The sequence below is a fragment of the Lissotriton vulgaris genome, chromosome 3_2 (genome assembly GCF_964263255.1).
Source record: "Lissotriton vulgaris chromosome 3_2, aLisVul1.2, whole genome shotgun sequence".
In the NCBI taxonomy this organism is placed as follows: domain Eukaryota; kingdom Metazoa; phylum Chordata; class Amphibia; order Caudata; family Salamandridae; genus Lissotriton; species Lissotriton vulgaris.
This window is the reverse complement of record NC_141690.1, coordinates 191,381,567-191,398,650: the sequence shown is the minus strand read 5'-3', so window position 1 is coordinate 191,398,650 and position 17,084 is coordinate 191,381,567. Positions and strand designations below refer to the sequence as shown.

The window sequence follows — 17,084 nt, the reverse complement described above, 5'->3', positions numbered from 1 at the left end:
GATCACGAATCTGACATGACAAGAGCTTTGAGTTTGGTAGGATAAGTTACTTATCTGTAATCCTAGTTCTCTTCCTCAAAGTCATAAGCACTGAATAGTCCCGCCCACGTGCGGGACCCCGGAGCAATAGCCAATAATATGCATATATCTACATATATATATATATATATATATATATATATATATATATATATATATATATATATATATACACATACATAAATACCCATATATATAGATAATATGCATGTACATATGCAGCCTGAAAACACATTACTAGGCTCCAAAATTGCCACCATTGCATGTAATTCTTTTACATTTGACAAAATAAATACATATAAGTCATCATATACATATGATATATATATATATATATATATATATATATATATATATATATACATATATATATATATATATATATATATATATATATATATATATATATATATATATATATATATATATATATATATATATATAGAAAAACTGCCCTGAGTTTGCTTTGAAACACACAACCTTTATTTTCAAAGGTTAAAAGGCAGGACCATAGAGGCAGATTAGCCTAGACAGGCTGCATAGAAAAAATTGGAAAATTGGTGCCGTGCCTTTAAGACCTCCAGAAACCCCCAGGCTCCCATCATGCACCACAGCTGACAGTTAGGTCAGTTCTTTTTGGACGGCGTATAACAGTGTAATCACAGTATGGGTAACAGGTACATATATAGGCCTGGTATTCGTCCGGGAAGGAGGGAGGGTTGCTTATGACTTTGATGAGTAAACCCCTGGAAGAGAACTATGATTACATGTAAGTAACGTATCCTTCTCTTCCAGGGGATACTCATCAATAGTCATAAGCACTGAATAGAGAAGCAAGCCATCCCCGTACCCTGCGGACAAATACCTATATCAAAACATTTTAGCAACATATATTACCCAAACAAATTTCTCAGGGATGCTTGACCAAACTAAGCATTCGCCTGAGTATCAGAATCAAGGGCAGTAATGGCGTGCGAAAGTATGCACCAAACGCCATGTGGCTGCGTTACAAATTTCTTGAATAGGTACATTCCTAAGCATTGCTATCGTAGCAGCTTTGCCTCTTGTAGAGTTCGCTCTTGGATTGCCCGGGAGCAGCTTTTGTGACAATTGATAAGATAACATAATACATGACACTATCCATCTAGAAATGGGCCTTTTAGAGGCAGAGAGACCAGTGTTTAACGGACCATAATTCACAAACAATTGGTCAGACTTTTGTACACTTTTTATTTTATCAAAATAGAATTTCAACACTCGTTTTAGATCTAGAGAGTGCAGAGCTCTCTCAGCCGGAGTGACAGGGTTGGCAAGCAAGTAGGAAGAGTTACTGACGGGATGTGTGTATCCGAAATCCACCTTAGGAAGAAACCTCGGGTGAGTATGTAACACCACTCTATTCGCATGAAAAAAGAGATAAGGCTCTGTAGAGCATAAGGCTTGTATCTCGCTTACCCTGCGAGCAGATGTGATTGCCACGAGAAAAGCAGTCTTCCATGAAAGATGCTGAAGGGAAGCTTTGTGAATGGGTTCAAATGGGGGACCCATTCGTTTAGAGAGGACTACATTCAGCTCCCAGGGAGGAGATGGAGCCGTAACAAGAGGATAGATCTTCTTGAGACCCTCGAGGAAATCCTTAACAACTGGCATTTGAAAGAAGGAAGCCTGAGTAGGAGACTTTCTATATGCTGTTAACGCTGCCAGATTAACTTTATGGAGGAGTATTGCAAACCTGCTTTGGCCAAATACAGTAAGTATGGTAACAGTACCTGTTCCTGACCTCGAATAGGGTCAGGACCTTCAGCATTACACCACATGTGAAAACGCTTCCACTTAAAGGCATGAGACTTTCTTGTAGAAGCTCTCCTTGCCTCCTTCAAGATCTGCATGCAGCCCTGAGAGAGGCCTAAATGTCCATATTGGATGAACTCAGGAACCATGCTGCTAACCTCAGGGATGGCAGCTTGGGATGGAAGACCTTGCCGCCCGCTCTGGTCAGCAGATCTGGATGACATTGCAACCTCCTGTGTGGTACTTTGGAAAGGTAAAGACAGTCTTGGTACCACCACTGGCGAGGCCACTCTAGAGCAACCAGGATCATGTCTGTCTTAGACCTGTACAGTATCCTGATCACCATGGGGATGAGTGGATTTGGGGGAAAAGCGTAGAGTAATGTCTCTGACCAATCTATCCACAGAGCATTCCCCTTGGAGCCTGGTTGCGGGTACCTGGAGGCGAAGACACAGCATTTTGCTTTTCCGGCGTCCGCGAAGAGATCGATGTCTGGTGTTCCCCAGTTGTGGAAGATGTCTTGTACCACTTCCTGTTTTAGCACCCGGTCGTGTGCTACTGCGAAATGCCTGCTTAGGTTGTCCGCTTGGACGTTGAGGACGCCCGGTAAGTGAATCGTAGAGATTTTCATGTCTCGTGCCAGAAGCCATTTCCAAGTCACCTGTGCTTCCAGCGACAGGGGTCTGGATCTGGTTACCCCCTGCTTGTTCAGGTAGTACATCGTTGTTGTATTGTCCGTCTGAACAAGCAGAGAAGCGGATGTGATGGAAGGAAAAAATGCTTTGAGAGTTAGATGTACCGCTCTGAGTTCCGGCATGTTTATGTGGTATAGTTGCTCTTTCTCTGACCACATTCCTTGGATTTGTAGAGATCCCATATGAGCGCCCCAACCCTGAAGGGACGCATCTGACACCAGAGTCTGTTGGGGCATTTCCTCTTGAAAAGGAACTCGATGAGATGAACCCGTCGCATCCACCATTGGATGGAGAGACAGAGGTATTGATAACTTGGCCTCCCAACGATTGGAGATTTGGGACCACTGATCCTCCAGAGTTTGCTGCAGAGGTCTCATGTGAAGTCTGGCATTCGGAACGAGAAAAATGCACAAGGCCATGGAACCCTGCAGAGATTAAATCTGCCTGGCCGTGGGCTGAGGTATCTTCAGGAGAGTCTGAAACTTGTGGAAAATGGATGATAGTCTCTCCTCCGAAGGATACGCTCTTGCGTTGACCATGTCCAGAGTTGCGCCTAGGTAGTGTATTCTCTGTGTTGGATTGAGGATAGGCTTTTTGAAGTTTACATGTAGACCAAGCCGATGCAGCTGCTGAATACATAGCGTGAGGTGCTGTTGCAGAAGAGTTGGAGACACACTCTTGAGAAGCCAGTCGTCTAAGTAAGGGTAGACGAGTATGTGCTGTTTCCTCAAGAAAGCAGCTACTACTGCCATGCACTTTGAGAATGTGCGAGGATCCGACTTCAGCTCGAAGGGCAGGACCGTGAGTTGGAAGTGGTTTGATTGGATGCGAAAACGTCGAAATTTCCGATGTTTTTGAGAGATTGGTATATGGAAATAGGCCTCTTTAATATCTATGGAACACATCCAGTACCCTTGATGTAGATGCGGTATTATTTGATGTAATGCAAGCATTCGGAATTTTTCTCTTAGAATTAATTTGTTAAGACGTCTGAGATCTAGTATGGGCCTGAACTCTTTGTTTGGACCTTTCTTTGGGACCAAAAAATAACGAGAGTAGATCCCCTGCCGACGTTGATGCCCTGGGATCTCCTCAATGGAGTTCTTTAGGAGTAGAGCAGACACCTCTTTCTTCAAAAGGTTTATGCGATGGATGACAGTCTTGTGAGGAGGAATGGAAGGTGGAGGGGACTTGAACCTGATGGTATACCCATTCTTTATAATATTCAGCACCCACTTGTCTAGTGTGATTTTTGTCCACTCTTCCAGGTAGAAACGAACACTTTCCCCCACTGGAGTGGGTAACGGAGTCAGGGGAAGCAAGCACTCACTGCTTTTGTTGTTGCTTGGCAGCAAGTGTGGACTGTCTGAAATTACCACCTCTTCCTCTATCAGGATGATGCTGGGAGAATTGTGACCTTCCTTGATTTTGCTGGGAGGACCATTGAGGGGTTTGAACCCTCTGTTGGATCTGTCAATGATTGTAAGGGCGGTAGCATCGCCTGAAGTCCTTCTTCTTCTCTAGCCCCACAGCCTTCACTATATCCAGCTCGGTCTTCATTCTAGACATTTCATCATCAGCATGAGAGCCACAGAGTGATGTGCCATTGAAGGGGAGATTAAGAATGCGATGTTGTGCCTCTGGCTTTAAGCCAGTCAATCTCAGCCAGGCAGAGCGTTCGGCACAAATCCCATGAGCATAGCCATGGGCAGCTAGATCTGAGGCATCAGCCGCTGCACTGATCACTTGATTAGCTACTAAGCAACGTTCATGCAGAATTTCAAGGAAATCTTGCTTATCTTCTTTTGGAAGCGTCTCCGTGAAACGTGAACGAGAGTCCCACAAGGAATGGTCATATCGACCCAGCGAGGCCGAGGCGCGGGCTACTTTCATGTAAGAAGCTGAGGTTGTGCACATTCTCTTGCGCACAGAATCCATAGCCTTACTGTCCATATCTGGGGGTACTATGATGCTGCTCCTGTTTGATTTTTTCGTGCCTCTGACACAATCACAGAGTCCGGTGGAGGATCAGCCCTCAGAAAGAAAGGGTCATTTTCAGGAGCCTTATATTTCTTGGTGATCTGAGATGGTGCAGCCCGCACCGATTCTGGAGTGAGGAATTTTTGCAGAGCAGGCTCCATCAATCCAGGCACTAGAGTGAGCAAAGGTCCAGAGGAAGACTTTTGGTGCAGAGTTTCAAAGCTCACTGATGTTTTGGTGGTAGAGACAGGCATTTCAATGTGGAGTTTCGCAGCCCCACGGCAGATAACCTCATTGAAGGTCAGAATATCATCAATGGGTGATATTCTACTTGGAGGCGAGGAAGAAAGAGCCTTGGAATCCGACGACCATGAAGAAGATCTATGGTTTCGTCTTCTAGGAGATCGATGTCAAGAAGGAGAGTGTGATAATCGCCTTCTTAACAATGGGGACCTTCTTGGACCTAGATCTTGAAGGAGAGCGTGGTAGATTAATCCTGCAGATCTTCCACTTCTAATGTCTCCTAGCCATCTCGGCGAGATATTACTTTGGCGGGGCTGGAGACGGTAGTGTTGAGGGTTCGGGAATGACTTGCTCTATCTGAAGCCCTGCGAAGGAGGAAGCACTCCTTGACATCACCACCTGGGCGTCCCGCATCAAACGGTCCTTCGACGTCGCCCTAGGTCTCTTCGCTGGCGGAGATCCATGATCTGAGTGTGATCTCCTCGAGGTCGACCTCTTCGACGTCGATCTCCTCGACCTCGCCCTAGATCGCGACCTTTTAGACCCAGAAGGTATTTGTCTAGACCTCGACGTCGATCTCCTCAATGGTGATCTCCTCGACGTCGACCTTCTCGGCGACGACGTCGATGCCATGTGTCTCAACGTCGCATGACTCAGTCTCTTCGGCGTTGAAGCCCTTGGTGTTCGTTTCGACGTCAATGCCATTAGACCTCTCACCGTCAACAGCGATCTCGACGTCGGTCCAGTACCTCTCGGCAGGTAGCTTCGACGTTGATGTGTCGACGTCGAGCCCCGGCCTCTTTACGTCGTAGGCGAGCCAGACTTGGACTACCTACGCGTTGATGTTGACTTCATCCTATGTATCTTCTCACCTTGTCTTGACGGCGAAGGATTTCTCGATGGCGAAGGATGTTTCGACGTCAACGGACATCTCAACGGCGATTTCGACGCCGACTCAGAGCACCAATGTATCTTGGATGTTGATCTGTCCCTCAACTGCGTAGGAGACCGATGCCTCCTTTTCTCATCTTTTTCTTTGCGCTCTAATCTTGATTGAGAGGAGGGCTTCCTTGAGTGATGTTCTTCTCACCCACTTACTGTTTCCTTTCCTCTCTCTTGCATGGAGTGCAGCTTAATCTTCTCCCTCTCTCCAAGGGTTCTCTTGGAAAACTTGCTGCAGTGGCAACACTGGTCTGGCTTGTGAGATGAAGGTAGACAAGCAATACAGACCGAAAAGAGGGTCTGACTTAGCCATCTTTTTTCTACAGGCTGGGCACTTAGGCTGGCATTTTGACAGGAAAAAATAGCCAAAAATAGCCAAAAGTCAGAAAAAATAGTGGAATTAGTAAGCTAAGTACTAAAAACGTCGAGTGAAACCAAAAAGTTCACTTTTTACCAGAAAAGAGTGATAAAAAATCACCAACTGGCAAGCTCAATGCTCCAGGATCCTCACAGAAGGAGCCGGAAAAATGAACTGACCTAACTGTCACCTGTGGTGCATGATGGGAGCCTGGGGGTTCCTGGAGGTCTTAAAGGCACGGCGCCAATTTTCCAAAGCATCTCTTGAAGGTCGAATAGACTAGGTCACTGCAGACTTCACGCTACTTCATGCTGACCACCGACAACTGACAGGGAGAGTCAATGAACTAGCTGCACAAGTGAAGGAGATTGCCCCGGTGGCCAAGGAAATGTTCGCAGAAGTTCGAAATCTCACCTCCAGACTACATTTCCTGGAACGCAGGATGGAGAATACAGAACGCCGCTCCCGCAGGTATAATGTGCGTGTAGTGGGGCTGCCAGAGAGTGCAGAGGGCGGAGATGCGGTGGCGTACACAGAGGCCTGGTTACAATCTCTGATGCCGGCGGACATGTTCTCCGCTGTGGAGAGAGCACACAGGGTACCATAGAAACATCCACCGCCAGGAGTGGGACAGCGACCTTTACTGTTTCGTCTCATGAATTTTAAACAGAGAGACGCAGTACTCTGGGAGGCCAAGAGAATTGAGGCGATCAAGGTGGACAATTCACAAGTTCTCTTGTTCTCAGACTACTCCTTGGGTGTACAAAGACAGCGGAGTGCCGTCCTCGCAGTCAAAAGGCAAATGCGAGACCTGAACTTGTAATACTCTCTCATATTCCCGGCCCGCTGTGAGTAGTCGCAGACGGATCTACGCATTTCTTCAATAGAGCAGAGGATGCATGGGACTGGCTTGAAACCAAAGAGCATCACACCTCCCTGAACCAGAGACACAACAGCGCGGAGTCACAAGTGAGAGGTCTTAGGAATCTCCGCAGCAGACGTCAGATGCGCAGAGCAGAATCTACAACGCAATCAGTGGCAGCCCCCACCCGAGAACAGGTACTACAAGAAAGAAGAGATGCACTACAAGCAGTAGCAGACTTCAGGAAACAACAGGACTGCAGAGACGCAGATGCATCCTCTGAACAGTCGCTGAGTGAAGACAGCTCGCAGGCTATATGGCCAGTCCACAAATTCTTGCAATCGCTCCCTGATATGCCCCGCCAGCCTGTGGATGATTTAATATAGCAGTTATATGTAACTTGTGGACACGCAAGTATAAGAATGTAAAAGTATACACATATGAGGTGCATATGTTCCATGCACACGTAGCTTATTACTGCGCATCTGAGACTGTGCCGCATAGGAAAGCTGGCACTGATATGCACACATTCCAGGCTTCAAGAAGCAAGTAAATGGCACAAGATATAGCATAATGCACACATGCCAGCGAGCAAGACGGGCCTAGGCTCATATAGCCTGCTCACTTTGCACCTGCACCCACCTTATAATAGAATCGAAGCGGTGAACGAAACAGTGAGTTGCCATATGGCACTGTTACCTGTTTGGGCAGACACATGTTGTCTCTCTGCTCTTCCCAGTTGTACCTCCAAAGATTGTTATCCACACCGCTAGTTAAGATTGGTACTCGCACACACATCTACGGATCTCACAGTTAAATCCTCCAAGCACACGGTACACAACATGTCTTTAAACACAAAGTGGAAGCGATATTTTCCTCATTTATTGAGGCCGAGGAAAATACTTAGGCTAGTAACAACTTTAGTGGACTGGAAATCAGGGATCCATCAAGAACTTTTAATCAATTTACCCCATTGGAGATTTCAGAATTTACTACGGTTTTGACCCAAATTCGATCAGGAGCCCCTAGCGATCCCTGCCCTGCCTGGATCATTAAACAAGTTCCAGAGGTTATAGGATTGGCCTTAACCCCTGTGGCTAACAATATTTTTGCCTCTGGGATTTTTCCCAAGACATGAAAAATAGCCTCCATCCTTCTGCTCCTGAAAAAGCAGAACTTAGATCCAAAGATCCTAACAATTATAGGCTCATCTCACGGCTTCCTCTTCCTGCTAAAATCCTTGAAAAGGTGATGAACATCCAGCTCAGTGCTTTTCTTCATACCAACAACTCTCTGGACCTTTCACAATACGGGCTGATCACAGCACTGAGCTGGCTCTGTTGAAGTCTACGGAGGAAATTAGAGAAGCCGTAGATGGAGGAGGAAGTGCCATTTTGATCTTGTTAGACCTGTCGGCGGCTTTTGACACGGTCCATCACAAAATTATGATGGACCGGTTGTCTGGGATTGGTGTGGCAGGTCTTGCCTGGAAACTCATACAGTCCTTTTTAGCCGACAGGTCCCAAACAGTCGATCTGGATGGCTATTCATCCAAGCCTTTCATACTCCCATGTGGGGTGCCACAGGGTTCTTCTTTGAGCCCTACGCTTTTTAATATATATGTGGCTCCTCTAGCCGGAGTTATCAGGTCCTTTGGCTTCCGGCTCACATCCTATGCTGACGACTCACAAATTGTGCTGTCTATAAGCAAGGGAGGTGAGAAAGAAACGGGGGAACACTTTCATGAATGTATGAGTGCCATATCCCGTTGGATGTCCTCCAACTGTTTGAAACTTAACTCCAATAAGACCGAGGTGTTAAAATTTGGGAACAATCCTCTGGTGCGGACACCAGAATGGTGGCCAGAAGAACTAGGGCCCTGCCCCACACCAACCAAGAAGGCTAAAAACCTGGGGGTAGTGGTGGATGATAGGCTTATCATGGGGGACCAGATTAGCCAGGTGACCTCAGCTTGCTTTATGATTCTTAGAATCATTAGGAAAATAAAGTTCTTTTTGACAGAGAACAGTTTGAAGACAGTGGTCATGGCTCTTATAACTTCGCGGCTGGACTACTGTAATAGCCTGTATCTGAATCTACAAAAATGTCAGATGTACAGACTTCACTTAGTCCAGAACGCAGCAGCCAGGCTGCTATCTGCCATCCCCAAGTTTGCCTCTGTCAAAGGCGAGCTTAGGAAGCTACATTGGCTTCCTATAAAACAAAGATTTCGCTTTAAAGCGCTCTGTATAGTTTTTAAGGCTACCAATGGTATTGGTCCGGAATTCCTCAGACATAAGTTCCAATGGTATGTGCCCAGGAGGACACTGAGATCTACCAGTGCCAAACTAACACATATTCCCAGGATAAATAAACTCAACTGGGGAGGCAGGAGCGTTACACACTGCGCTTCAAGAGCCTGGAACGAGATTCGGTGGGCTCTAAAAAATGCTCCAAATCTCCTTACGTTTCGGAAGAGCTTGAAGACGTGGCTCTTCTCACAATGATATCTCAGTTAGCTTCAAGGAGGCCAATGCTTAGCGCCAGGACACCCAAGGGTAATCGTGCGCTCTATAAGTGTTAATAACATAACATGTCGTCACCTCGCACCTTACGCAGCATACAGGCCGCGTGGCACGCTGCCTTCTGACTATAATGCATGCTGCCCACAAACGTAGTTACCTGGAATGTCAGGGGAATCCACACACCAGCCCACAGGTATGAAATATATGCATATCTCAAGCGACACATGGACAGGTAGAAACACAACTCTCACAACCAGAAATCTGCAGACTACAACAGAGGTGGAAAGGCCAAATACTGGCCACAGGCTATTCGGCCTACGCTAGGGGGCACTAATATGGGTTCGAACAGGTACCCATTTTGAGTCAAAAGAGATTGAAATAGATACACAGGCCAGATACGTATCAGCAAAAGGCCACCTTAATGGACAGCGCTTAGTGTTAGGCTCCATATACCCCCCAAACACGGAGCAGGGCACATTCTGGTGCACACTGATGGACGTTCTCTCATGGTGGTGTAAAGTTCCCTGGTTGCTGGGGGTGACTTTAACTCGGTATTAGACACAACACTTGACAGATCATTCCCGCAGCTCCCGCAAACAGCAGCAACCGCTAACGGTAGACATCTAGGGGAATGGCTGCACCGCTGGGATTTGGCAGATGTATGGAGAACCCTCAATCCACAAGTGCGACTATACTCAAACTACTCACACCCACACGGGTTACATGTCTATATCGACCGTTTTGTTGCAAGTGTGCCGCTAGTAGCGAAGTGTCTTAGTGCGGATTATCTAGGCAAAACACACTCGGACCATAACCCACACATCATGACATTGCAGGGAGAAGATGGAGGTCACATTAGTCATTTAAAGAGGCTTCAACCTCTGGCCCTGGAAGATTTCCCGTTCAGAACAGTAGTTGGCACAGCGATAGAAGAGTATTTTGTAAATAAATGAGGTGTCAGGTGCAGATACAGGCGAACAGGCATTCTGTGGGATGCAGACAACCACACGCAGTCGTACTAGAGCAGCTGCACTGTTTAAATTATGCGTCATAGGCTTCACGCACTCATGCGTCGGCAGACAGAGCAGGTAGATTGCTGGCATGCATGATCTGGCAAAAGCATGCGCAGATGCCGATCCTGAGGTTGAGGCCCGTGGCCGGGCCGGTACTCACTACCGAGCGAGATATTCAAGGCAAGTTTACCACACACTACACCAGAGTCTACCAGTCATCACACCGCACAACTACTGCAGACATGGACTCCTTCCTCACTCCCTTAGCCCTGTGTCACATCTTAGCAGAGCAAGATGACAACCTGAACCCGTCACTTACATTACTGGAAGTACAGGCTGCCATTTGCTTGCTTGCCACGGGCAAAGCGCCGGGACCAGAAGGTTATGCGGCTGAATTCTACTAAGCATACCAGCAGGTCTTAGTGCTGCGACTCCTCGGAGTGTAGCAGAACACGCAGGAAACGGGCATATTGCCAGATACACCTTGTGAATCCCTAATAGTGTCTCTGCCCAAACCTAACGGAGATGTAGAATTGATCGAGTCCTATCGACCACTAGCACTACTTAACACAGACTACAAGGTGCTGGCGAAATTTTTGGCGAATAAAATGGCCCCATTGCTACATCAGCTAGTGCATGCAGATCAGAACGGCTTTGTGCCAGCCCGCAGCACGTCACTCAATTTGCCTTGGTTCTTCAGAGTGGTGCATTATTCGGGCGAGAACTGGCCACATGCTGGATGTCTGGTATTAGACCTAGAGAAGGCATTTGACACCCTGGAATGTTTTTTTTATTTGCTGTGTTACATAAATATGACTTGGGAGATGTGTTCTTGGGCCTTTTTAAGTTATTATATATGCATCCAGTAGCCAAGATTAAGAAGGCCCTTTATATATCAGAGCAGGTCCCTATTGAGCACAGCACGAGACCGGGTTGCCCGCTCTCCCCATTACTATTTGCACTAGCTGTCGAGCCATTAGCAGAGGCATTACGCAATACTCAAAACATATGGGGAATCCCACTGGGGGACGGCACACATGCAGTCTTGCTATATGCAGATGATCTACTGATATATGTTAGAGATGTTAGGGTAGACATGTGCAGTGATCGAGAACACACTGTTCGAATTTGCCTTAGCGTCAGGACCGAGAGTGATTTGGGACAAATCATGCCTATATCCCTTTATAGAGTCTACTCCAGACCCACAATTAATTATCAAAGGGAAGCTGGTACGCTGGAAACTATCAGTGTTCCGCTATCTCGGGATCCACATATATTGGGACCAGCAGGATCTCATTGAGGGTAACCTGGTGCGCGCCATCACAGTAGTGTGGGCACAAATGACCTTCTGGAATAACCTACCACAGGCGGTCATGGGCAGAATTGCACTGCAAAAATGTCGGTCCTACCACGCTTACTTTACCACTGCAAAACTTAACACTTCACCTCACGCTGCCACAGTTCCGGGAGCTGGAGTCAGACATGCAGCAGTTCATCTAGCATGGGTCACGAAGTAGAGTAACAATGGCTAAAATGTACCCATCGACCGCTCAGGGAGGGCTTTCACTACCTAACATGGAACATTACTATTTGGCGGCACAGCTTCAGTGGGTAGCCCGCTGGCTAAATGTGCTACACCTTGAGAACACATGTGTTTGTTTAAAGATAAGGGAACCCTAAAGGTAGCCATGGACCTAGGGTAACAATTTGCTATATTGAACAGTGGTCCTTGTTAAAGCAAAAAATATAGAAAATGAATATCGAACGCAATTGATCCTATATAGTCTACCCAGCCAGATAGACAGTTTAATATAAATGAATATGTTTTCTGACCAAGGACAGTTGAAATATCCAGTAGGATCCAGTCCTGTATTTAAAGCAAAGAGGTTCCCCCTGAGCACTTCTAATATCAATAATTCAAATACATATATTCATATAATGCAATGACATATCCAGTTACTTGGTCGGACCATGACCTTATCAGGTTCTCATGGGAGGTGGACAACGTAGGCAGTTCAGCTTTGTCACCCCCCGTCAGCCACCCCCAGAAAATTAACCTGGCTGTGTTCGGCCAGGAACTACAAAAAACTCACCTGACACTCACACCCGAGTTGGACAAGGCGGTTGATGATTTTAATGGGTGGGTGCTGCAGGCGGCGAATGCGTCCATCAAACATGCTACCGCACCCAGGTTTCGACACAGCCCCTCTCAGCCCTGGTTCTCCCCTGAGCTGAGGGAGTTAAAACTGGGTTGCAAAAAGTTAGAGTGAGTCTGGAGGTGTGACTATAGTTTGGACGCAAAGGCCGCTCTGCGCACAGCCCAAAAAAACTATTATGCCGCCATTAAAACCGCTAAAGGGCTCTATTATGCAGGGAGAATCGCCAAAGCGGAAAATAACAGTAGAGAAATGTTCTCTATTGTTAAAAGTTTTGTGTCCCCTGTTGCAGAAACCACCACTCTTCCATCCTCTGGGGAATGGTGCGAAGTTCTGTCTAATTTTTTTATAGATAAAATAGCTAGGATTCAGCAGGACCTCACCTCTGCGTCACCGGCTAAGAGCCCAGGGATTGACCTCTCTATTAGGCCACATCTCTCTGATACCCAACAGCTCACTAACTTCGCGCAGGTGGCAGAGTGTGATGTCTTGCCTCTTCTTGAGTCCCTTAAATCAGGCTCTCCCTCCGATCCGTGCCCTGCCCGGGTACTGTCAGAGGTGGCCAGTACTGTCTGTAGGGATGTCACCCAGATCGTGAACCTCTCTCTTTCCTCAGCAGTGGTTCCTGCAGAATGGAAACAGGCAAAGCTTCTGCCACTTCGGAAGAAACCAGGCCTTGATGCCACTGTTCCCGGAAACTACCGGCCCATTTCCCTTCTGCCTGCTCTGACTAAAATCTGTGAGAAAATAGTCTTCCGAAAATTAGAAAGTTTTGTAGAGACCTCCAATGCTCTGCATCCAGCCCAATCAGGCTTCAGGGCAGCATATAGTACAGAGACGGCACTGGTAGAGATGACGGAGTCGATTCGGGAGTGCCTGGATGGGGGCGGCAGAGCGGTCCTGTTTTTATTGGATCTCTCTGCCGCCTTCGATACTGTTCCCCATGCGCTCCTCACCGCCAGGCTATCTACTATCGGCATTGGTGGCAATGCCCTGGCCTGGTTGTCCTCATTTCTTTCAGGCAGGACACAACAGGTCTGAATGCCACCTCATGCCTCTGAACCAAAACCACTCCATACGGGGGTCCCACAGGGATCTACTCTTAGCCCCCTGCTGTTCAACATTTACATTACCCCCCTGGTATATCTTGCGGAACAGTATGGGGCTAAGATTATAGGATATGCGGATGACACGCAGCTACTCTTCACCTGGCCTGACCATCATCTGGACACAGCAAAGGTCCATCTCTGCTTATCCTCAGTTTTTCGATGGCTAACCCTTGGCCAGTTAAAATGTAATGAGGATAAATCGGAGGTCCTCTTTTATGGTTCCTTCCCTCTCAGTTTTAAAAATTCACTGTGGCCCCCGAATATCCCATGTCCCAAGGAGATGGGTGGCCCTGCGAAAAGTCTTGGGATTTGGTTTGGGGAGGATTTAAAATTTGAGGACCATATAAAAAAATTAACGGGAACTTGTTTCACTACTTTGAGAATGCTCGGGAAATTTTTTCCATTGCTCCCTAGAGAGGCGAGGGAGACTGTTGCCCGAGCACTCATTTTAGCAAGGCTGGACTATGCGAACTCCCTGTTCAGCGGCATTCCTGCTTATTTGATCAAAAGTCTGCTGGTCATTCAGAATGCCGCTGTTCGCCTCCTTTTTAACGTTCCTAGATGGAAGAGCGTTCGGTCTCATTTGTCCAGCCTCCACTGGCTCCCAGTACCTCAACGCATTCTTTTCAAAACTCTAGTACTTGCGTTCAGAGCCACCCATGACCAAGGTCCGGTCTATCTAAAGAAGAGATTTACTCTCTATGCCCCCACAAGAGTACTTAGATCATCCTCGCTATTTAAAATGACCCTTCCCCGGTTCAAGCGAACCAGACTAGGGGGACAGTCCATCGGAGTGGTAGCGGCCCGAGCCTGGAATGCTCTCCCCTTCCATCTGCGTTCCAGTCAATCTGTAGCCCAATTTAAGAAAAATCTAAAAAACCACCTATTTAGCAGCAGGACATAAGACGATCCTTGTTCGCCCTTCTTTGCCTTCCCCACCGCGCCAGGATACTCCCAAGTAACAGTGCGCGTTACAAAACAATTTATACATACATACATATCCGTTTTAAGTGCAAAGCAATCCAACTATTTCCCATAAAAGTACTCGGAAGGTGCCGCGTAGTGGGAGAATCGGCAACGAGGATCGGTGAATACCGTTATCCGGCCGTTCTTTGGGTCAATAATAGCCTGTGCACGTTGCTGATTCTCCCACTACGTGGCACCTTCCGAGTGTCCCTAGACCCCCCGCCAATTGGCGCCGTGCATCAACTGCTTCCATAAGGTCACTGGCATCCCGACCAGACCTGCCACTATTCTCTCAATCAGTACCTTGCAAACCCCAGGGACCGGAACTGTTGTACTTCATTTCACGGATCACCGAGTCCGGTTGCTTCACATTATTAGTGTTATCTCAGGCCTACAGTAATTTTTGTCCTGATGAGGATCCCAGCTATCCCATGAAAGGGATCGAAACGTCGTCGACCATATAAAACAGCGTACACATGAATAATTGTATCTCAATGTGTTACATCTGTGGTTACATATCAAGCTTGTCGCATTATATATAATTATGAGCAAGCTTTCCTTCTGTTTTGCCTGACTGTTTTGCCTTTTGTTTTGTTCTCTTTTTGATATATGTGTTTAAATTGTTACCCTGTCACCTTGTCACACCTTCTATGTATTGCTTTGGATACAGGACTGTATCCTACTGGATATTGCATCTGTTCTCGGACAGAAAACGCATTCATTTATATTAAACTGTCTATACGGCTGGGTAGACTACATAGGATCAATTGCGTTCTATATTAATTTTCTATTTTTGTTGCTTTAACAAGGACCACTGTTCAATATAACACCTTGAGGACACAGCAACGCAGACACCCGGACACACTCAGCCCCAGATAGCGACTTTGTTTCACCCCAGCAGGAAGGGTAGCATGCCCACACAGCTATTGGTGCGAGTGGCATATCAATGTTACTGTTGCTGCCTTCGCATCACACATCTGACACCACCATACGCACCGTCACTTCCTATACTGGGTACTCCCAGGAAGCATCAAGCAATAAACAAAATATAATGATGGACCCTTCCTAGTGTCAGCACCTGACTAACTTTCTCCCCGTGATATTCTTTGACCCCTAAGTTAATGAAGGGGCATGTGTGCACACTGGATGGCACCCATCATAACTGTGCCTATTCCCTAGGGAATTTCAATGCAAATAAAACAACCGCACAGGTGCACCACAAAAAGCAAGACAATAAGTGCAAATGGTATTTGAGCACAATGAAGAAATATTTCTCAGAGAGATGTTGATAGTCTTCTCTTAATCTTTATTTGCAGTTTGCAGTAAAACATACAGCCGACGCGTTTCGTCCCAAGCTGGGACTTCTTCAGGGCTTTAAGTTTGTGATCCGTCGCTTGTAGAAAAAATGTGAAAGGAACCGGGGTCCAAGGGGCGCCTTCCCGGACACTGTAAACTTGATGTACGAACCGGAATGTGTATTATTTCATTCCAATGCCGAATTAACACGGTTAGACTGTAAGCATGTTGATGGACGATGAGAGCAGTGCTTTACAGGGTTCCTGGGCAGTGTAAATGGTCTTGCTACCTTAGTTTGTGTCTGTCTTAGACAATATACTGAATAATTTGTACAAACAGTAGTGGACAGGTCGTCCTATTAGTCCAAGGGAGGAGGGTGTGGGCACTGTGTTCCAGCAGGCCGTTCCTGGTAAAACAGCCGGCGCCCATCCACAGCCCTCGTCCCGCCGAAACACCTACAGCAAACTGCAAATAAAGATTAAGAGAAGACTATCAACATCTCTCTGAGAAATATTTCTTCATTGTGCTCAAATACCATTTGCACTTATTGTCTTGCTTTTTGTGGTGCACCTGTGCGGTTGTTTTATAAGCATCAAGCAATATCTAGCATGGAACTTACACATTGGGAGGAAGCGGGCACACTAACATTAGGGGATTTATACAATGTCGGGCAACTCATCCAATTAGAGGGCCTAGATGAAAGCTCAGGGCTGTCGCAAGGCCAGTTTCTCCTCCACAACGCAGTGACGCACGTGCTGGGTACGTTGTGCGGGAATGTAGCACAGGAGCCTGCTACTCTTTTAGCCATACACTATTTCCTTGAACTGGGCACAGATCGTCATCTCACCAAATGGCTTGCAGAATCCCTCAGAGTTTACACAGCACCGCAATTACTCTCTTTGCGGTCCCATCGGGACACAGACCTTCAGAGGCCCACCAACAGATCGGGAATGGGGACACATACTTGAAAGCCCCACACGGATCCCCCGTAATGCTCATCCAATATTATATAATACACAGAGCCTGCCTAACCCCGGGAAAAATAAACAAATATTTTGTCCACGCAGATGCCAAATGCGCAAGATGTAGCGAGGCAGGGGCAGATCTAT

The 17,084-nt window shown here is 46.8% G+C and overlaps 1 protein-coding gene across 1 annotated transcript in view; it reads right to left on the bottom strand.

Moving 5' to 3' along the window:
• Positions 1-17,084, bottom strand: part of POLN (DNA polymerase nu) — a 2,377,116-nt gene that overhangs the window by 1,926,378 nt on the left and 433,654 nt on the right. The gene's annotated exons all lie outside the window — the stretch shown is intronic.